Genomic DNA, 23953 nt, shown 5'->3' with positions numbered 1-23953 from the left:
GCCTCGTTGCGTTCGCCAGCTCGCCTCGCTTCGTTGGCCAGCTCGCCTCGCTTCGTTGGCCAGCTCGCCTCGCTTCGTTGGCCAGCTCGCCTCGCTTCGTTGGCCAGCTCGCCTCGCTTCGTTGGCCAGCTCGCCTCGTTGCGTTGGCCAGCTCGCCTCGTTGCGTTGGCCAGCTCGCCTCGTTGCGTTGGCCAGCTCGCCTCGTTGCGTTGGCCAGCTCGCCTCGTTGCGTTGGCCAGCTCGCCTCGTTGCGTTGGCCAGCTCGCCTCGTTGTGTTGGCCAGCTCGCCTCGTTGCGTTGGCCAGCTCGCCTCGTTGCGTTGGCCAGCTCGCCTCGTTGCGTTGGCCAGCTCGCCTCGTTGCGTTGGCCAGCTCGCCTCGTTGCGTTGGCCAGCTCGCCTCGCTTCGTTGGCCAGCTCGCCTCGTTGCGTTGGCCAGCTCGCCTCGTTGCGTTGGCCAGCTCGCCTCGCTTCGTTGGCCAGCTCGCCTCGCTTCGTTGGCCAGCTCGCCTCGCTTCGTTGGCCAGCTCGCCTCGCTTCGTTGGCCAGCTCGCCTCGTTGCGTTGGCCAGCTCGCCTCGTTGCGTTGGCCAGCTCGCCTCGTTGCGTTGGCCAGCTCGCCTCGTTGCGTTGGCCAGCTCGCCTCGTTGCGTTGGCCAGCTCGCCTCGTTGCGTTGGCCAGCTCGCCTCGTTGCGTTGGCCAGCTCGCCTCGTTGCGTTGGCCAGCTCGCCTCGTTGCGTTGGCCAGCTCGCCTCGTTGCGTTGGCCAGCTCGCCTCGTTGCGTTGGCCAGCTCGCCTCGCTTCGTTGGCCAGCTCGCCTCGTTGCGTTGGCCAGCTCGCCTCGCTTCGTTGGCCAGCTCGCCTCGCTTCGTTGGCCAGCTCGCCTCGCTTCGTTGGCCAGCTCGCCTCGCTTCGTTGGCCAGCTCGCCTCGCTTCGTTGGCCAGCTCGCCTCGTTGCGTTGGCCTGCTCGCCTCGTTGCGTTGGCCAGCTCGCCTCGCTGCGTTGGCCAGCTCGCCTCGCTGCGTTGGCCATCTCGCCTCGCTTCGTTGGCCAGCTCGCCTCGCTTCGTTGGCCAGCTCGCCTCGCTGCGTTGGCCAGCTCGCCTCGTTGCGTTGGCCAGCTCGCCTGGTTGCGTTGGCCAGCTGGCCTCGTTGCGTTGGCCAGCTCGCCGCACTGCGCTGCACTGCACTCGTTGCACACGCCCGCTCGTTGCACACACCCGCTCGTTGCACACGCCCGCTCGTTGCACACGCCCGCTCGTTGCACACGCCCGCTCGCTGCACACGCCCGCTCGCTCGCCGTTCCGCTCACTGCACACGCCGTGCGTTGGCCAGCTCGCCTCGTTGCGTTGGCCAGCTCGCCTCGTTGCGTTGGCCAGCTCGCCTCGTTGCGTTGGCCAGCTCGCCTCGTTGCGTTGGCCAGCTCGCCTCGTTGCGTTGGCCAGCTCGCCTCGTTGCGTTGGCCAGCTCGCCTCGTTGCGTTGGCCAGCTCGCCTCGCTTCGTTGGCCAGCTCGCCTCGCTTCGTTGGCCAGCTCGCCTCGTTGCGTTGGCCAGCTCGCCTCGCTTCGTTGGCCAGCTCGCCTCGCTTCGTTGGCCAGCTCGCCTCGCTTCGTTGGCCAGCTCGCCTCGCTTCGTTGGCCAGCTCGCCTCGCTTCGTTGGCCAGCTCGCCTCGTTGCGTTGGCCAGCTCGCCTCGTTGCGTTGGCCAGCTCGCCTCGTTGCGTTGGCCAGCTCGCCTCGTTGCGTTGGCCAGCTCGCCTCGTTGCGTTGGCCAGCTCGCCTCGTTGCGTTGGCCAGCTCGCCTCGTTGCGTTGGCCAGCTCGCCTCGTTGCGTTGGCCAGCTCGCCTCGTTGCGTTGGCCAGCTCGCCTCGTTGCGTTGGCCAGCTCGCCTCGCTTCGTTGGCCAGCTCGCCTCGTTGCGTTGGCCTGCTCGCCTCGTTGCGTTGGCCAGCTCGCCTCGCTGCGTTGGCCATCTCGCCTCGCTTCGTTGGCCAGCTCGCCTCGCTTCGTTGGCCAGCTCGCCTCGCTGCGTTGGCCAGCTCGCCTCGTTGCGTTGGCCAGCTCGCCTGGTTGCGTTGGCCAGCTGGCCTCGTTGCGTTGGCCAGCTCGCCGCACTGCGCTGCACTGCACTCGTTGCACACGCCCGCTCGTTGCACACACCCGCTCGTTGCACACGCCCGCTCGTTGCACACGCCCGCTCGTTGCACACGCCCGCTCGCTGCACACGCCCGCTCGCTCGCCGTTCCGCTCACTGCACACGCCGTGCGTTGGCCAGCTCGCCTCGTTGCGTTGGCCAGCTCGCCTCGTTGCGTTGGCCAGCTCGCCTCGTTGCGTTGGCCAGCTCGCCTCGTTGCGTTGGCCAGCTCGCCTCGCTTCGTTGGCCAGCTCGCCTCGCTTCGTTGGCCAGCTCGCCTCGTTGCGTTGGCCAGCTCGCCTCGTTGCGTTGGCCAGCTCGCCTCGTTGCGTTGGCCAGCTCGCCTCGTTGCGTTGGCCAGCTCGCCTCGTTGCGTTGGCCAGCTCGCCTCGTTGCGTTGGCCAGCTCGCCTCGTTGCGTTGGCCAGCTCGCCTCGTTGCGTTGGCCAGCTCGCCTCGTTGCGTTGGCCAGCTCGCCTCGCTTCGTTGGCCAGCTCGCCTCGCTTCGTTGGCCAGCTCGCCTCGCTTCGTTGGCCAGCTCGCCTCGCTTCGTTGGCCAGCTCGCCTCGCTTCGTTGGCCAGCTCGCCTCGCTTCGTTGGCCAGCTCGCCTCGCTTCGTTGGCCAGCTCGCCTCGCTTCGTTGGCCAGCTCGCCTCGCTTCGTTGGCCAGCTCGCCTCGCTTCGTTGGCCAGCTCGCCTCGCTTCGTTGGCCAGCTCGCCTCGTTGCGTTGGCCAGCTCGCCTCGTTGCGTTGGCCAGCTCGCCTCGTTGCGTTGGCCAGCACGCCTCGTTGCGTTGGCCAGCTCGCCTCGTTGCGTTGGCCAGCTCGCCTCGTTGCGTTGGCCAGCTCGCCTCGTTGCGTTGGCCAGCTCGCCTCGTTGCGTTGGCCAGCTCGCCTCGTTGCGTTGGCCAGCTCGCCTCGTTGCGTTGGCCAGCTCGCCTCGTTGCGTTGGCCAGCTCGCCTCGCTTCGTTGGCCAGCTCGCCGCACTGAGCTGCACTGCACTCGTTGCACACGCCCGCTCGTTGCACACACCCGCTCGTTGCACACGCCCGCTCGTTGCACACGCCCGCTCGCTGCACACGCCCGCTCGCTCGCCGTTCCGCTCACTGCACACGCCGTGCGTTGGCCAGCTCGCCTCGTTGCGTTGGCCAGCTCGCCTCGTTGCGTTGGCCAGCTCGCCTCGTTGCGTTGGCCAGCTCGCCTCGCTTCGTTGGCCAGCTCGCCTCGCTTCGTTGGCCAGCTCGCCTCGCTTCGTTGGCCAGCTCGCCTCGCTTCGTTGGCCAGCTCGCCTCGCTTCGTTGGCCAGCTCGCCTCGCTTCGTTGGCCAGCTCGCCTCGCTTCGTTGGCCAGCTCGCCTGGTTGCGTTGGCCAGCTCGCCTCGTTGCGTTGGCCAGCTCGCCTCGTTGCGTTGGCCAGCTCGCCTCGTTGCGTTGGCCAGCTCGCCTCGTTGCGTTGGCCAGCTCGCCTCGTTGCGTTGGCCAGCTCGCCTCGTTGCGTTGGCCAGCTCGCCTCGCTTCGTTGGCCAGCTCGCCTCGCTTCGTTGGCCAGCTCGCCTCGGTGCGTTGGCCAGCTCGCCTCGTTGCGTTGGCCAGCTCGCCTCGCTGCGTTGGCCAGCTCGCCTCGCTGCGTTGGCCATCTCGCCTCGCTTCGTTGGCCATCTCGCCTCGCTTCGTTGGCCATCTCGCCTCGCTTCGTTGGCCATCTCGCCTCGCTTCGTTGGCCAGCTCGCCTCGCTTCGTTGGCCAGCTCGCCTCGTTGCGTTGGCCAGCTCGCCTCGTTGCGTTGGCCAGCTCGCCTCGTGGCGTTGGCCAGCTCGCCTCGTGGCGTTGGCCAGCTCGCCTCGTGGCGTTGGCCAGCTCGCCTCGCTTCGTTGGCCAGCTCGCCGCACTGAGCTGCACTGCACTCGTTGCACACGCCCGCTCGTTGCACACACCCGCTCGTTGCACACGCCCGCTCGTTGCACACGCCCGCTCGTTGCACACGCCCGCTCGCTGCACACGCCCGCTCGCTCGCCGTTCCGCTCACTGCACACGCCGTGCGTTGGCCAGCTCGCCTCGTTGCGTTGGCCAGCTCGCCTCGCTGCGTTCGCCATCTCGCCTCGCTTCGTTGGCCAGCTCGCCTCGCTTCGTTGGCCAGCTCGCCTCGCTTCGTTGGCCAGCTCGCCTCGTTGCGTTGGCCAGCTCGCCTCGTTGCGTTGGCCAGCTCGCCTCGTTGCGTTGGCCAGCTCGCCTCGTTGCGTTGGCCAGCTCGCCTCGTTGCGTTGGCCAGCTCGCCTCGTTGCGTTGGCCAGCTCGCCTCGTTGCGTTGGCCAGCTCGCCTCGTTGCGTTGGCCAGCTCGCCTCGTTGCGTTGGCCAGCTCGCCTCGTTGCGTTGGCCAGCTCGCCTCGCTTCGTTGGCCAGCTCGCCTCGCTTCGTTGGCCAGCTCGCCTCGCTTCGTTGGCCAGCTCGCCTCGCTTCGTTGGCCAGCTCGCCTCGCTTCGTTGGCCAGCTCGCCTCGCTTCGTTGGCCAGCTCGCCTCGCTGCGTTGGCCAGCTCGCCTCGCTGCGTTGGCCAGCTCGCCTCGCTGCGTTGGCCAGCTCGCCTCGCTGCGTTGGCCAGCTCGCCTCGCTTCGTTGGCCATCTCGCCTCGCTTCGTTGGCCATCTCGCCTCGCTTCGTTGGCCATCTCGCCTCGCTTCGTTGGCCAGCTCGCCTCGTTGCGTTGGCCAGCTCGCCTCGTTGCGTTGGCCAGCTCGCCTCGCTTCGTTGGCCAGCTCGCCTCGCTTCGTTGGCCAGCTCGCCTCGCTTCGTTGGCCAGCTCGCCTCGTTGCGTTGGCCAGCTCGCCTCGTTGCGTTGGCCAGCTCGCCTCGTTGCGTTGGCCAGCTGGCCTCGTTGCGTTGGCCAGCTCGCCGCACTGCGCTGCACTGCACTCGTTGGCACACGCCCGCTCGTTGCACACGCCCGCTCGTTGCACACACCCGCTCGTTGCACACGCCCGCTCGCTCGCCGTTCCGCTCACTGCACACGCCGTGCGTTGGCCAGCTCGCCTCGTTGCGTTGGCCAGCTCGCCTCGTTGCGTTGGCCAGCTCGCCTCGTTGCGTTGGCCAGCTCGCCTCGTTGCGTTGGCCAGCTCGCCTCGTTGCGTTGGCCAGCTCGCCTCGTTGCGTTGGCCAGCTCGCCTCGCTTCGTTGGCCAGCTCGTCTCGCTTCGTTGGCCAGCTCGCCTCGCTTCGTTGGCCAGCTCGCCTCGCTTCGTTGGCCAGCTCGCCTCGTTGCGTTGGCCAGCTCGCCTCGTTGCGTTGGCCAGCTCGCCTCGTTGCGTTGGCCAGCTCGCCTCGTTGCGTTGGCCAGCTCGCCTCGCTTCGTTGGCCAGCTCGCCTCGCTTCGTTGGCCAGCTCGCCTCGCATCGTTGGCCAGCTCGCCTCGCATCGTTGGCCAGCTCGCCGCACTGCGCTGCACTGCACTCGTTGAACACGCCCGCTCGTTGCACACACCCGCTCGTTGCACACACCCGCTCGTTGCACACACCCGCTCGTTGCACACCCCCGCTCGTTGCACACGCCCGCTCGCTGCACACGCCCGCTCGCTCGCCGTTCCGCTCACTGCACACGCCGTGCGTTGCACACGCCCGCTCGCTCGCCGTTCCGCTCACTGCACACGCCGTGCGTTGGCCAGCTCGCCTCGTTGCGTTGGCCAGCTCGCCTCGTTGCGTTGGCCAGCTCGCCTCGTTGCGTTGGCCAGCTCGCCTCGTTGCGTTGGCCAGCTCGCCTCGTTGCGTTGGCCAGCTCGCCTCGTTGCGTTGGCCATCTCGCCTCGTTGCGTTGGCCATCTCGCCTCGCTTCGTTGGCCAGCTCGCCTCGTTGCGTTGGCCAGCTCGCCTCGTTGCGTTGGCCAGCTCGCCTCGTTGCGTTGGCCAGCTCGCCTCGTTGCGTTGGCCAGCTCGCCTCGTTGCGTTGGCCAGCTCGCCTCGTTGCGTTGGCCAGCTCGCCTCGTTGCGTTGGCCAGCTCGCCTCGTTGCGTTGGCCAGCTCGCCTCGTTGCGTTGGCCAGCTCGCCTCGTTGCGTTGGCCAGCTCGCCTCGTTGCGTTGGCCAGCTCGCCTCGTTGCGTTGGCCATCTCGCCTCGTTGCGTTGGCCAGCTCGCCTCGTTGCGTTGGCCAGCTCGCCTCGTTGCGTTGGCCATCTCGCCTCGTTGCGTTGGCCAGCTCGCCTCGTTGCGTTGGCCAGCTCGCCTTGTTGCGTTGGCCAGCTCGCCTCGTTGCGTTGGCCAGCTCGCCTCGTTGCGTTGGCCAGCTCGCCTCGTTGCGTTGGCCAGCTCGCCTCGTTGCGTTGGCCAGCTCGCCTCGTTGCGTTGGCCAGCTCGCCTCGCTTCGTTGGCCAGCTCGCCTCGCTTCGTTGGCCAGCTCGCCTCGCTTCGTTGGCCAGCTCGCCTCGCTTCGTTGGCCAGCTCGCCTCGCATCGTTGGCCAGCTCGCCTCGCATCGTTGGCCAGCTCGCCGCACTGCGCTGCACTGCACTCGTTGCACACGCCCGCTCGTTGCACACACCCGCTCGTTGCACACACCCGCTCGTTGCACACGCCCGCTCGCTGCACACGCCCGCTCGCTCGCCGTTCCGCTCACTGCACACGCTGTGCGTTGGCCAGCTCGCCTCGTTGCGTTGGCCAGCTCGCCTCGTTGCGTTGGCCAGCTGGCCTCGTTGCGTTGGCCAGCTGGCCTCGTTGCGTTGGCCAGCTGGCCTCGTTGCGTTGGCCAGCTCGCCTCGCTTCGTTGGCCAGCTCGCCTCGCTTCGTTGGCCAGCTCGCCTCGCTTCGTTGGCCAGCTCGCCTCGCATCGTTGGCCAGCTCGCCGCACTGCGCTGCACTGCACTCGTTGCACACGCCCGCTCGTTGCACACGCCCGCTCGCTGCACACGCCCGCTCGCTCGCCGTTCCGCTCACTGCACACGCTGTGCGTTGGCCAGCTCGCCTCGTTGCGTTGGCCAGCTCGCCTCGTTGCGTTGGCCAGCTGGCCTCGTTGCGTTGGCCAGCTCTTATCTTTTCACCTTGAACTGTTACTCCGAATCTAAATTGTTCTTTAACATCATTAACTGATAAACGGGGATAGGGAACATCCTTGTCGGACTCCCTTTCTTATTACGGCTTCTTTCTTACGTTCTTCAATTATTACTGTTCCTGTAAATGTTAGCAATTGTTCTTCTATTTCTTATAACATTTTTAAAATGTTGGAACATTTTATTCCAGTCTACGTTACCGAATGCCATTTCTAGATCTGTAAGTACCAAGTATGTTAGTTTGTTTTTTCTTTAATCTCCCTTCTACTATTAATCTGAGCGCTGAAATTGCTTCCCTTGTCCCTATACTTTTCCTGAAACCAAAACGGTCTTCTAACACTTCTTCCACTGTCTTCTGAATTCTTCTGTACCTTCTACTCTCTTCTGAATTCTGTACAGAATTCTGGTTAAGATTTTTGATGCATGACTAGTTAAGCTAATTGTTCTGTATTCTGCACATGTTTTTGCTCCTGCTATCTTTGGTATCATAACTATAACACTCTTTTTGAAGGCTGATGAAACTTCCCCTTTTTCGTAAATATTACACAACAGTTTGTATAATCTATTTATTGCTTCTTCATCTGCACTGCACAGTAATTCTACAGATATTCCATCTATTTCAGGAGCTTTCTGACATTCAAATCTTTTAATGCTCTCTTAAATTCAGATCTCAGTATTGTTTCTCCCATTTCATCCTCCTCAACTTCCTCTTCTTCCTCTATAACACCATTTTCTAATTCATTTCCTCCGTATAACTCTTCAATATATTCCACCCACCTATCGAATTTTCCTTTCGTATTATATATCGGTATACCATCTATAATGTATTTAACACATTATTACATTTTAATTTTCCTGTATGCTCCGTCTATTTTACCAATGTTCATTTCCCTTTCCACTTCTGAGCACTTTTCTTTAATCCACTCTTCTTTTGCTAGTAGGCACATCCTGTTTATAGTATTTGTTAATTGTCGATAGTTCCTTTTACTTCCTTCATCGCTAGCATTCTTATATTTTCTACGTTCATCCATCAGCTGCAATATATCGTCTGAAACCCAAGGTTTTTTACCAGTTCTTTTGTTCCGCCTAAGTTTGCTTCTGCTGATTTAAGAATTTCCCGTTTAACATTCTCCCATTCTTCTTCTACATTTTCTACCTTATATTTTTTACTCAGACCTCTTGCGATGTCCTCCTCAAAAATCTTCTTATCTTGTCTTCCTCAAGCTTTTCTAAATTCCACCCATCCATCTGACATCATTTCTTCAGGTTTTTAAACCCTGTTTCTTTTCTTCTCAGATACTCCGATCGTCCAAGTTTAACTTCCATATAAAGCGATGCTCCAAACATATACTTTCAAAAATGTATTCCTGACGTTTAAGATAATTTTCGTGTAAACAAATTATATTTCTTACTGAAGGCTCATTTCGCATGTGCTATTCGGCATTTTATATCGCTCCTGCTTCGTCCATCTTTAGTAATTCTACTTCCCAAATAACAAAATTCTTCTACCTCCATAATTTTTTGTCCTCCTATTTTCACATTCGGGGGTCCATCTTTGTTATTTCTACTGCATTTCATTACTTTTGTTTTGTTCTTGTTTATTTTCTTGCATAGGACTTCATCCATGCTGTTTATTGTTTCTTCTAAATCTTTTTTACTTCGGCTAGAATTACTATATCATCAGCAAATTGTAGCATCTTTATCTTTTCACCTTGTACTGTTACTCCAAATCTAAATTGTTCTTTAACATCATTAACTGCTATTTCCATGTAAAGATTAAAAAGTAACGGGGATAGGGAACATCCTTGTCAGACTCCCTTTCTTATTACGGCTTCTTTCTTATGTTCTTTGATTATTACTGTATATTTAATTATACTATTTCAGTATTACAGTATTAATTTTACCTTTTTATTACAACAAAACAGAAGAGGAATAAGAATCCTAATGAAATTAATCGGAAAGTTTTAAATTAAATCTAATCCTGAAAACCAATTACAGTAGAATCTGTTTTAATAAAAGTCGGTCAAATTTTTGGCCACAAACTTTTCACCATTCATCTTGATTGTGCAAAAATTAATGTGAGGTTAGTTCCATGCATATTTACTGATCAGATTGAACAGAGAAGTGTTGTGTGTTTGTTTTTGGACTGATACTAAAAGGAAAAGAGATTGAATTTTTCAAGTGCATTGTGGTGTGTTATGAAATATAATTTCATTATGATGGAACTTACAGAATTGCAATTCTTTATTGTTCATTGAGAAAATTGAAAAAAGCTATCGTGTTTTAGAATAGTGTGAAAGAGTATTCATATATGAAAAAATGCATAAGTCAATAAACAAATGAATAAATAAATAAAATTGCAGTAATAACGAAATGTATAAAAAATAATATTATGAAACTTATATTACAAGACAATAAATCAGATAACATAAAGCAGTGCATAAATGGTAGTCATTTTTAGGCACTTACGTCCTAACAGAATTTGATATTTACCAAATTGCAGATGACAAAAAAGAAAGGAGTTAGCCTATCTTTAATAATCAACACAGTTGTGATGCTAAAGTCAAATACTAAAAATGTGTCATGAACAGTTTAGGAAGCAGAGCTTAGGTCACCAATATGCTAACTAAATTGCAGCCAAAATGTTAAAAATAAGCTGCTTTCAGATCTTAAAAAAAAATTCTCAATTAGAAATTTAAAAAAATTACATTTTTAGTTCTCAATATACGGAGTATGAGGTAGAAGCTTGGAAACTTTGGTTGCATTACGCGTAAAAATAAGTAAAATAAATCTAATTTTTTGAAACGGAAAAAAAGAGTAAAACGTATTTTCCTGTTTCTTATTTTTGGGCAGTCTGTCATGAATGGTATGACGTTTAAGTGCAGTTGTAGCATTATGTTTCATACCTGGCAATTATGAATTTCTTTAGTGTTAATCTTCCTTCATTAATTGAGATCATCATTTAATGATATAATTAGAAATAAAATAAAAATCTGTTATGAAATTATAAGTTTTTAAAGAAAGATTGATGATGAGTATGGTATAAGAAAAAACTTGAAGTAAAGTGATATTTTTTTAATTTAGCACTAAACTGTTAACCACATTTCTTTTGATCTATGACCTGAGTGCTCCAGAAAATTTTGAACACCTCAACAATTACCTTAAAATAAAAGAATAATGTGTCATGCTTATAATGAAGAAAAATAAAAATAAAAATGTGGTTCCAATTGCGCCCCATATAGTAAAATTGTATACTCCTGGCAGTTTTGGCTAATGATCGATCGATATTGTAAGAGTTAGTCTTAAAAAAAAATAAATAAATAAAATAGTGAAATATATTATTATAATGAATTAGAATTTTGAGTAAAAGTGAATTTTTAATTAATAATAATTATTATTTATTAGGTATAAATTCAATTGGGGGTATAAGTTTTATTTTAAGTTTAATTTAATCGGTCGAGTTAAAAAATTTAAAAAAAATTTTAACAGTTTGTAATGGGCAGTTTTTCCAAACCAAAGAAATCTCCAGATTACATAAACATTTTTATTTTTAACTAATTAACCATTTTCTTAAAGGTTTTGTTTTTGGTGTAAAAAGTTGTTGATATTAATTTTGTTTTACTTGATAACTAGGAAAATAGAATACTATTCTAACAATTCTAACTCCCACTTCTACTACAGAACTGTATTTCTCAAAAAATTTTGTTAAAGATTTGATGTAAATTTCTTTTTTTTTTGTGTATACTTTTAGCTCTTGTAGACAATTTTTACACTTTTTAGTATATTTTTCAGGTAGTATATAGAGCACATTTCTCAGCAATTACTGAAAAAGATATTAAGGCAGCGATGCAAAATCTTGGTAAACCGAATGAAAATGAAGCTAGAAGTGTTGATGCAAGACAAGAGCTTGATCTTAGAATTGGATGTGCTTTTACACGTTATCAAACTAAGTTTTTTCAGGTAATATGAAAAGAAAATTTTTATTCTCATAGATTGACATTTTATTGTTCTATAACAATCTATAATTGAATATAGATTGTTTTGCTTCAAATTGTACTGTTATTAGTGTATATGTACTTTGAAAGACATAACAGATCTCGATATAATACAAGTTGTTTGCCTATTTATTGGTTAACTATCTTATATGATACTATCAGTTGCTAAATTAAAAATGTCTGAGTTTTAAGTAATTCTGAAAATGCAAATAAACGTAAGAGTTCTGTTCAAAAATGTTTGTCCATATTTTTTTTTCTTGAAATGTATTTGAATGCGAGCGGTAAAATTTGGCTGAGTACTAGTATAATTTAGTTTAAATTTTGTAAGCATAGTTGGGTAAGCATTTTGTCTGCATTTTTGTACTTGTTGGTGTTGGAAAGCATGTGTAACAGATATTATACAGGAAGGAAGAGGAATTTACTGTTATGATTTATAAGAAAATGATTGGTTTTCATCAATCAATCTGTTGTGTGTAGATTACCCCGCTTATCAACTGTATAGTTTATTCCATCACCTGTCCCTTCACCTGCATCTGAAATATTCTTTCCAATCTGCATGAAAACTAACTGTACTTCCAAAAATTAGACTACCTGCATGTAGTCATTTGATATTAGGAATTAGAAATGACTCTGGGATTAGTAGCGGTCCCATAGTATGATTTTATCAGATGATATAGGTATCCTTAGAGAGGAACTTTGTGCCAAAGCTACATTTGATTGAACAAGAAGTTCATTTTTATATTGTACAGGACATGTTGGAATATGCCAGAGATGATTCTAACTTCCTTAAGATCATGATAACTGGTGTTATAACCCAGAAACCAAACCTCAGTTTTTACTGTTAAAGTCACCATCAACCCCATGCCTAAAGATAGCAAGACAAATGAGTATTTATGTGAAAGTAGTGATAGTTTTTTCAACCGCTATGAAGTTCTGCATTACAAATATGCATTAGAAGGCCAAAATAAATTCAACCTTGACAAACAATATTATCTGAAGTTTCTTCAAGAGACCATTTCTGTAAGAATCCCACAGTGGCAGTTGCAAGACAGAGTAACCCGTCATCATGTTTAATCCAGAATCTCTTTGTTAAGCACAGAATTACTCAAATTGGCCATGCTCTATTCATTAAACATAGCTTCTTATGATTTTTTATTCTTCCCCAAGATTCTGATGTAATGGCTGGTTAATGGTTGTAGCTGTTTAAAAAGAGGAGTACAAAAAATGTTCCCAGTAATGTAAGGAACGCTGGGTTAAATGTGTGGAGTCAAAAGAGGGACTGTTTTAAAGAAAATTAGGACTATTAGATAAACTACCTTTTTTTTCATGGCCTATAATCAGATAAGTCTTGAACAGATCTCATATATATATATATATATAAATACAATTTTAATGTTTAATTGAATCAATTTTGTTTATGATTATTACAGGTAACTAACTAGAATACTTACAATGCTAGGAAAAATGACAAATAATTTTTTTGGGGTGTCATTAAATTATAGTTTAAAAAAAATATGGAAAAAAGAATTAAAAATAATTACTTAAAAATATCTTCTGACTTTAAATTTAGACTGAAGATTGAACAGAGTCAGTCATACTGCTTATTGGGTCTAGTTAACAATATTATAGCTGGTTTTCTGTAATTAGGCAAGATCATTTGGTACATTACAATTTTTCGTAAACATATTTTGAGGCAGTATAATCTTAATAAATAACAGTTATATTGGTATATTGGTGTTTCTTGTACTTTTACATTAGGATGTTATGAGCAGTTTTTATTCAGTGCCTACTATTTAAATTAATTAGATGTTTATATTTTATGGAAATATTAGATTCATCTGTAGGGTTTTTATAATTCTCTTCCCTTATATCAACATCATCGTGTAGTATTTTAAATCACTTTTTTAATATGCATTTACAGGGTAAATATGGTGATTTAGATGCTTCGTTAATCTCGTATGGACCTTGTCAAACACCGACTTTAGGATTTTGTGCACAGCGGCATGATGAAATTCAGACATTTAAACCAGAACTTTATTGGATTCTACAGGTATGAGTTATTATGTTAACATATTTTATTTTTATATATTGTTATTTTTAAATGGGCTTATATAAAAAACACATTTTATATTGGTATAATGTTGTATTTATAATTTTAAGACAAATACAGAGGGGTAACGAGGGATAAACAGAAGAAAGAATGCATTTGGGATCAAGTACAGCAAACTGAATCAACTGGAGAACTATGCTACTTGTATTTGAATTATTCCATGAATTTGTAATGTATTTGCACAACATGATTATTGTGATCCTCTTTACCTCTAGAATAGCTCTTTCATGTATAAATTACAAAACAATTCATCTGAACATGACTGAACAATTTATGTTTATCATTGGCTATATGATTATTTAAGAAAACCAAAATAGAGGACAGGGGATACAATTTTTACAGATTGAAAAACCAAAATTGTTTGAAATATACAAACTGTGGAACTTTATAAGTAGGGATTTTCTGAATAGGAACTGATTCATTTCAGATATTTCTAAATGTTCATTTGAGATTATTGGAACCTTATATCTATTTTGTACCTTTATTTAGGGCCACCTTCTGGAGATATTAGGTCAGTCAAATTTGAACCTTATGTTTTTAACATTTACGATGGTTGTCTGAGAAGTTTTGAGCCTCAACGTGCAGATGGCAGTACTCGTCGTGAAAAGGTGGGCTGCTGAATTTAAACATGGTCATAGCAGCTTGGTTGATGACGAGCGTTTGGGATAGCCAAAAACTGCAATCACTACCAATATCATCGACAACATTCACCAAATGCTACTGGATGACCGATGAATTAAGGTTAGAGAGATGGCAGAGACTATGGGCATATTGAAAGAACATTTTTCATATATTAACTGAAGAATTTGATATGCATAAGCAATCTGCGTGTTGGGTGCTGCATTTGCTCACTTTGAACCAGAAACGTATTCGAATGAAGATTTCTAAGGCCCTGGTGGAGAAGATTAAGCAAAACAAATTCACTTTTTTTTGTCGATTCATAACTGTAGATAAAATGTGGATCCACCACTGTAATCCTGAGACAAAACAATCAGAATGTGGACTGTAAAGGGTGAATCTACTCTGAGAAAGGCGAAGATAGTTCCATCGGCCGGGAAGGTGTTTTTTGGGATAGTAACGGAATTTTGTTTAAAGATTATCTTTATAAAGGTAAAACAATAACGGTACAGTATTACGCATCATTACTTTACAAGCTGAAGGCAGAAATTGCAAAAAAAACGACCACATTTGTAGAAGAAGAACGTGCTTTTCAATCAGGGCGCATTGCCCTGATTGAAAAGCAAAATTTGGGCGCATTGCCTGCTCACACTTCGACAGTCGCCGTAGCTAAAATTCACAAATTGCACTTTGAATTTGTTCAACACTTATTTTATTTACCGTAATGGCCTCAAGCAACTTTTTTTGTTTCCTAACCTTAATGTTTCGCTTGGTGGAAAGAGATTTTCATTGGACGAGGAGGTTATTGTTTACATAAATGCTTATTTTATGGAGAAAGAGGCCAGCTACTATTTGGAAGGGTTAAAGAGATAAGAGCATCACTGGTAATACTGTTTCAACTTGAAAGGAGACGTTATTGAAAAATAAAACTATATTTGACAGAAAAAATATGTCTCTATGTTAGGCTCAAAAGTTTTCAGACAACCCTTGTATTCGTTCTGGACAAAAATACAAAGCGTATTAATTGCTTCTCTATATAGTAGTTCTATTTATTATTCCCTGTGTGTGTGTGTGTGTGTGTGGAGCTTGAGGAGGGTCCCTTCATCATAAAAGTTTTGAGGAAATGTCACTAGCCAGTTGTGCATGAACTTCTATACTTTTTTGTCGTTGTGGAATCTGTATTCTTTCAGTGTCTTCATCAATCGCCCGAACAAAAAGAAATCACAGAGGGATAAATTGAACTGTCTGAAGGGATGTTACAAGTTTTCCTTAGTAAATTTTGGCCAGTTTATGGCTGAAATGCTAGTGACTAATGAAGTCTGGCATTACTGTAAAGGAGAATCATATATAACTATTAATGTCTGATGACGTCTTTTGTTCATGTAGACAGATTTCACTTTCTCCAAGAGCTGGCAGTTGTACGACGTATCAACAATATGACGTTTGTGGAGAAAATTGATGAGCTATAAAGACTTTTTCAGTCCTAAAGATAAGATGGTTGTGAGAACTTTTTCAGCTGATCGATACATTTTTGCCTTGACAGGACAAGGCTCTCCACTCTTATGCCACTATGTATTTGTTGATTTCTTGCGAATGTAGTTTTTTTTTTTTTTTTTTTTTTTAAGGGCGAAAAACGGTTGAACGTTATCATCGCCCGGAAAATAAATAAAAAGATAAATAAATACATAAATAAATAAATAAAAATAATTTTAGTTTTTTAGATAAAATTAAAACTTAAAACTACTATCACAGAAACAAAATCCGGAATGGGTGTAAAAGGCCCATTCTCGGATAACAAAAACACTAATATGTAACTTAAAACTCTATTAAAAACTATCACATTAAAAATAAATAAAACTTAAAGCTATGTTAAAAACTATCATATTAAAAATAAATAAAACTTAAAACTATGTTAAAAACTATCATTAAAAATAAATAAAACTTAAAACTAAAAAAGGAGATAAAACTTAAAACTAATATCACAAAAATCTTATAACTAATATCACAGACGAATTTAAAAAACATACAAAAAAAAACAAAAAAAATCCGATAGGGAGTGTAAAAGGCTCCCTACTCGGATAACAAAACAATACATAGGACAATACATACAATTACTAAAGAATACATACTTATTAAATTTTTTGCATTAACCCTATACTACGTAAAAATATAAACATGCGGTTTAAAACCTCCTTATCGTCACGCAAGATACCACGGATGTTACTAGGAATTTTAAATTTACGACGCAATGCCGCATAACATATGCAGTCCACGAGTATGTGGCGCACAGTCACGCGGCAGTTGCATCTTGCGCATAGAGGTGGTTGTCCTCTTGTAAACAGGTACTCGTGTGTGACTCTCGTGTGTCCTATCCGCAATCGACAGAGTACTACTTCCTCACGCCGGGGTTTTCTGTATGAGGAGTTCCATGGTAACACAGAATCTTTAATCTGACGGAGTTTATTATCAACAGTAGCTGTCCAATCACCTTGCCACCTTGTTCTTAATAATTGTTTTACATAGTTAATGAAATCAGAAGTAGCAACTCGGGTGGTGAAAGGAGGCTGGTTACATGCTTCTTTGGCAGCGGAATCCGCATGTTCATTACCTGGAATCCCTACGTGGCTAGGGACCCAGCAAAAACTTAATTCTGTGTTGCGATTATTCAACTCAGCGATTGTGTTGTAAATTTCAATGACGATAGGATGTTTGGAGTAAAAGTTTTTTAAGGCTTGGAGAGCACTACACGAGTCACTGCAAATAAGAATTTTTCTATATTTAGGGTTAATGATGTTTAGAGCCTTATTTATAGCATATAGTTCAGCGGTAAACACACTCGTAATACTGGGGAGACCAAACATATAAGTTCTCTCATTGACAACAAAAGCACACCCAACCGTATCGTTTTGTTTCGATCCATCAGTGTATACAACCGCGTCTGGTTTCGTCTTGGAGAGAACACACTGAAACATCTGCTGAAAGACGATAGATGGTGTTGATTGTTTATTACATGTAGTCAGGTCAAAATTAAAATTTATGAGGTTTATTCCCCATGGAGGATATGAGCAAGGGTACATAGGAAAGAGTGACGGTGTGTCAACATTTATATGCTGCAGCAGACGCCAGGTACGGATACCTACAGGTGCAGTACGACGTGGATGATCCTCATACTTTCCTAGATTAGGATTTTTAAGGACTGACTCAAGAACCGGGTGATTTGGCTGTCCTCTGAGACGAGCAAAATAAGATAATAAGAGCTGGTCTCGTCTATCCCAAAGTGATGGTTCACCACAGTCTACAAGTAAGCTTGCGACAGGACTTGATCTAAACGCGCCTGTAGCAAGCCGAAGGAAAGCATGATGTACACTATCCAGCATTTTAAGCACGGTTTGACGAGCTGATGAGTAGGCCACACAACCGTAATCTAAACGGGAGCGAACAAAGGAATAGTAAAAATGTATCATACATGATCTATCGGCTCCCCACTTGGTGTTAGTAAGGACTCGCATCATATCTAAAATTTTGGAACATTTTGTTTTCAATTCTTTTAAATGTTTGACCCAAGTAAGACGACTATCAAAAATCAAACCTAAAAACTTAACGTAATTAGAGATAGTAATAGTCTCACCGTTCAGAAAAATTTGCGGAATAGAAGGGTTTCGCAGCCGAGAAAAAACTACACATTTTGTTTTTTCGGATGAAAATGTGAAACCAGTAATCCTGGACCAAGCTTCAAGGTGATATATAGTGTTCTGCAGTAGTCTCTCTGCTGTAGGTGCCGAACGGCTTGCAATGTAGATAGCAAAGTCGTCAGCGAATAGAGAGCATGAGACAGGAGCCTGAACACATTTGGTAATATCATTTATGGCTACAGAAAATAAGGTGGCACTTAATACACTACCTTGGGGCACTCCATTCTCCAAGATGACACTATCTGAGAGCGAATCATCTACACGAACACGAGCTGTTCGGTGATTAATGAATCCCCGGATAAAAGCAAGCATATTGCCCTTGATTCCCCATTTTTGGAGAGTGTTAAGAATACCACGTCGCCAGGCTGTATCATACGCCTTTTTTATATCAAAGAAGATAGCGACGAGGTGTTGCCGATTGAGGAAAGCGTTTTGTATGGCTGTTTCTAGTGACACTAAATGGTCAATGGAAGATCGTCCTTGTCGAAAACCACACTGTTCTGGAGATAGAAAGCCATGTTTCTCCAAGTACCATGTAAGTCTGCGGTTTACCATTCTCTCCATTATTTTACACAAAACGCTTGTTAAAGAAATAGGGCGATAGCTTGAGGGGTTCTTCTGGTCTTTACCAGGTTTTAGTACTGGTATAATAAATGCTTCTGACCAGCCGGGTGGGAAGACTTGTTCGGAGAATAAACCGTTGAAAATATTCAAAAGTTGTTTTAGTGCCGAATTAGGAAGGTGTGAAAGCATGGAAAGGCGAATGTTGTCCGGTCCAGGGGAAGTGTCCCGTGAATTTTTAAGTGCATGTAACAATTCTTTAAATACGAATGGAGTGTTTAATTCACCAACCGAATCACCAATGTTTAACGACAACACCTCCATTTGTATCTTGTACCGTTGAAAATCGTTATTATATGATGAGGTGAGAGACACCGAGCGGAAAGATTTTGCTAGACTATTTGCCACTTCCGAGGATGATGAAAGGAGTTCTCCTTCATCAATAAGACCAAGAATAGATTGTTTCGGTGATCCGAAGATTGCACGAATTTTCTTCCATACAGTAGACGTGGAAGTAGTGCGTGAGATAGTGCTCACGTATTTCGTCCGTGAATTCCTCTTAGCGTCCAAGAATACTCGACGGCACACCGCTCTAGCCCTGCGGTATAAATTTAGATGTTCTGTTGTGGGCCTACGATTAAATTTACGTAGTGCCTGCCGTCGATTCCTAATAGCAATTTTGCATTCATCGTTCCACCATGGAACGAAAGGACGTCTAGGATTACCCGATGTTTGTGGAATATATCTGTTGGCATTCTTAAGTATCATGGACGTAAAAGAAGAATATTGGTCGAGGATGTTCGCTCCATCGTCATACTGAGATTGGAATGCTTTACAGTATCCGTTCCAATCTGCCTTTTCAACAATCCATCTCCGTGGCATTCTTTTAATCTCGCAGTCTACACCGAAACTAATAATAATTGGTCTATGATCACTGCCGTGATAGTCATCACAAATCGACCAATTAAAATGAGGGAGTACATTCGGTGAGCATATGGAAAGATCAAGGTTAGATACAGCACCAGTTGATAAGGACATAAATGTGTGTGATCCATTATTCAGTAGGCAAAGGTCAAAATCTTGTCTCAATCTGTTTATCATATTTCCTCGAGTGGAGCAGAAGGTTGAGCCCCAGGAAATATGATGGGCATTGAAGTCTCCTACTATTAACGATGGAGATGGTATTTGTGTAAGGAGATTTGAGACGTCTAAAGCACTGAACACAGTGTTCGGTGAGAGATACAGATTGCAGATATGCAATTTGAAGGGAATAGTGACCTTTACTGCAATAGCAGGAATGACAGTGGTTAGTTGAATTCTTGTAGCTGACACCCCATTCTTCATGAAAATCGCTACTCCACCACTCTCCCTACTGTCTACTAGGCAGTCGTATCTCTCGCAGAAGTATCCTCTAAATGTAATTCGGTCATGTTGTAGGAGGTGAGTTTCCTGGAAACACATGATTAGTGGATCATGTGTGTGCGCCAGTACTCTAATATCTTCAATGCGGGACCGAATACCTCTAACATTCCACTGAATAATGTTCATAAGTGTAAAAAGCAAATAAAAAAAAAATAAATTTCGAAAACTAAATAAAAATTAGTTGTACGTGATTCGGTTTTTCTTTTTTGAATTTTTTATTTTAAAGAACTCCGATGCCCTAGGGTCGGGTGGTTCTTCAACCATATCCTCCAGTATATGAGGAGATGGTGGAGGAGATTTATTTGAATGGGATGCTGTAGTTGACATCCCAGAAGAGATAGTTACGTGGGTTCCCTTTATGGGGAGCTTATTAGGTGGCTTACTGCCAGCTGTGATAGTCGCTATTCGTGGCGGTACGATTTTGGGAATAGGAACTTTCGTATGTATCATACTGTTTGATTCACTAGCTGCGATGGAGGACTTTTTATTCATTTTTGTCAGCTCTGAGATAGTGGCTGTAAGTGAAGCTACTTGATCAGATAGCATCTGAACAAGTTTTTTAAGCTCATTGCAGGATCCGCACTGCTGATTATTAGCATTTGTAGGAATTTGTTTAGTTGTAGCGGTGGCAAAAGATACGTCTGGTTTAACCAGGTTCCGTGAGTTGTTTATCTTTTTATATTCTCTACGTGCAGCCGGAAAAGATAGTTTTTGCTCCGTACAGATTTTGAGAATTGCCTTTTCTTCTTTAAAAGTTGGGCAATCTCGGGAGCGGGCTGTATGTGGACCACTGCAGTTTGCACATTTTTCACTTTCCTCGCAGTTAGCGTCATTGTGACCTTCTTTAGCACATCGAGCACAGATCTCGGTTTTTGTACAAGATGGTGTAGTATGACCAAAACCTTGGCATCTGAAACATCGCCGTGGGTTGGGTATGAATGGTCGTACCCGAACCGAGAGGTAACCCACTTTAATCTTCTCTGGTGGAACAGGGAGATTGAATGTTAATATAAGAGACGGTGTCGGTTCTTCTGTTCCGTTCTGCCGTTTCATTATACGTTTCACCTCAACAACATCTTGGTGGCACAGCTCGTCAACTATTTCAGAGATATCTATATCCAGAAGGTCTCTACAAAAAATTACACCCCGGCTCGTATTTAGCGTTTTGTGGCATTCTGCGCTTATATTTATGCCACCCATACTACGGAGACGTAAGATAGATCGACTCTGCTCATCGTTGAATGTTTCAACCAGAATCGATCCGTCGCGTAATTTCCTGATATTCTTCGGGGAGCCACTTGCACCTGTTATGGTTTTGTTTATTAAAAACGGTGAGACCTTTTGAAGGGAGCCACCTTCCTGACTATTTTTGAGAACAACGAATCTGATATTTTTATATTTTGATTTTAAGAAATTCTGTTCAGTAGGACTTTTATCCTCGTCAGACGAAGCTGATCGAGGTCTCTTCGCAAGACTTAAAATGGTGGTTTTTTCAGATGGACCACCAACCATCATAGTGTTTATTATTGGAACTGAAATTTTGGTCCCACGAGTACCGGCGAAAAATGGACCACTCCAGCAGAGCGCACGCGTACTGGAGCTAGAGCTAAATACAACTGGGTTCGCCCTGGTGCCCAGAGGACATCGTTCGAGACTCACTACGTAGAGCCATTCACCCATCGGCACGATTTGTTCCCACCTTGGGTTACGGTTGCGTTTCGTAAGATGTCGCAACACCACCGAGTGTAAATGTAAGAAATATCAGTGTAGGTTGTTGTTGTGTAATTGTGTATGTGTGTATGTTGTAATTTATGTAGTGTTCTTGGTGTAGTATATGTGTAAAATGTAAAGTGTTCCGCAGCTCATTGTATAGTGGGAAGAAAAGCTGCGGAGGCTAGGCCCGTGGGGACGCCAACCCCCAAAGTCTTAAAGAATAAGACTCCCCGTCGGGGTTGCGAATGTAGTGACGAACTCATGTCTCATCATATGTGACTATTCATTGTAATAGATTATTTCCCATCATTAAAAGTCAATTCAGGAGCCTTTAGGAAATTTCCTGTTTGGCCTATTTTGAGTTTGAGTGAAACGTCTTGAAACCCACCTTGTTCAGACTGTAGAACTCAAGAAGCTTTGTAGTAATGGAATGGATTTTTTCATGATTGGTAGATTGATGCTCACTCCTGTAGTAGTCTTGTCAACTGTAAGGTGTATATTGTCCTCTATTAAATCAGAAAGATTGATTGGATGTTATCTGTAACATGTGCTCTTATAAGTCTATTGTGACTTGTTCTCTACAGCTTTGCATTCTCTTTTAAGTTTGTTCTTCCAGTTGTAGATTTGGGTATGTGATTTCTATCACCGAACTGTGCATGCAATTTAGTTAGAAGAGTTTAAAGCCCTCATTTGTGAGAAATTTCATGGTAATGATGATGGAACCTGTTGTTCTGACATGACCATCCTACTTATCAGAGAGATGCAAATGCTGAGGCGGATGGGCTCCCTCTCACATCTTTTCTGTCAATATCCCTTCATATCAGTCCATTCCTGTTTGTATACAAGCCATGAAAATAAAAGTTTGGTTCATATTTGAATGATCTCGTATTACAGTAGTAGTGGAATAATCAGGTTATTTAAGGAGGTAATTTACTGCCATTTTCGACATTCGAATTTTATTTTTCTTATCACAGAAACCAAAAAGTAGTAATAAAAAAATCCATTTATTTGTTTATTCATGATATGAATGATAATTTTTAGACTGCAATCTATTTCATTGTATTGCGAAAGGATGGTAAGATCCCCCAGAAAATGTGTTATAGAAACAAGTTAATCATTTCAAAGTTCCAAAGTAATACTGTTTTTTTTTAACAAAGTATAAAAAAGTAAACTTGAAAGCTCCCTTGAATTATTAATTTATCAACACTTTCAATATGTTAGGCTTCTAATATTTCAATGATTTTACTTGTAATTGTAAATATTATTTATTAATTATTTTCCATTACTAATTAAATCAGTTTGAATTTTAGTAAGTTTGTGTATTCTTGTTCAGCACAGTTCAGTTTCTAATTTATTGGCATTGCTTTATTTCAGTTTCTTTTTAATTGTGCTTTATAACTTGCATCAAGAAGCAAGCTTTGGGAAAAATCGCTGTCTGCTTCCATTTATAAATATAAATTTTATTAAAAAAAAAGTTACCTCCCTAGCCTTTACTATTGTCTTTATCAGATATGACTTGTGATTGCCTGATTTAGCGTATGGTCTGGGAATTCTATTGCCATTAAACAGAATTGGTATATGTATAACTTTCACTAACCTTTCCTTTAGTTGATGATTTATTTAATATGGACCTGTAAAAATACTTATTCATTTAGTTTAACTTGCTTCATGAGGAAAAGAGATGTTTCCTAGTTTACCTAGGACAGTGTCAGAATCCATAGTGTTAATTTTAGGAATTTTGATTTTATATGACATATTTCGCTGTTTATTTTGTTTAAATGTGTTAACTTTTAAGTATAAATAAATTTATTTTAATTTTTATGCAGATGTCTGTTCAAACTGCTGATGGAAGAGAAGTTAATCTTGATTGGAATAGAGTTAGGTGTTTTGAAAAAGATATTAGTACAATGTTTCTTCATAGAGTCAGAGAACATACTACAGCTGTGTAAGTTTTATTTGTTTTAATTTATAACTAATTATATAAGTTGACAAATTAAAATTACTATACATTTATGTGAGGCAGTTAATTCTATAGTATTATTATATTCTTGGACATATGGTATATGTATAACTTTCACTAACCTTTCCTTTAGTTGATGATTTATTTAATATGGACCTGTAAAAATACTTATTCATTTAGTTTAACTTGCTTCATGAGGAAAAGAGATGTTTCCTAGTTTACCTAGGACAGTGTCAGAATCCATAGTGTTAATTTTAGGAATTTTGATTTTATATGACATATTTCGCTGTTTATTTTGTTTAAATGTGTTAACTTTTAAGTATAAATAAATTTATTTTAATTTTTATGCAGATGTCTGTTCAAACTGCTGATGGAAGAGAAGTTAATCTTGATTGGAATAGAGTTAGGTGTTTTGAAAAAGATATTAGTACAATGTTTCTTCATAGAGTCAGAGAACATACTACAGCTGTGTAAGTTTTATTTGTTTTAATTTATAACTAATTATATAAGTTGACAAATTAAAATTACTATACATTTATGTGAGGCAGTTAATTCTATAGTATTATTATATTCTTGGACATATGGTATATGTATAACTTTCACTAACCTTTCCTTTAGTTGATGATTTATTTAATATGGACCTGTAAAAATACTTATTCATTTAGTTTAACTTGCTTCATGAGGAAAAGAGATGTTTCCTAGTTTACCTAGGACAGTGTCAGA

This window comes from Lycorma delicatula, chromosome 4 (genome assembly GCF_047948215.1).
Source record: "Lycorma delicatula isolate Av1 chromosome 4, ASM4794821v1, whole genome shotgun sequence".
NCBI lineage: Eukaryota > Metazoa > Arthropoda > Insecta > Hemiptera > Fulgoridae > Lycorma > Lycorma delicatula.
The sequence above is the reverse complement of the archived record's forward strand: the minus strand, read 5'-3'. Positions refer to the sequence as shown.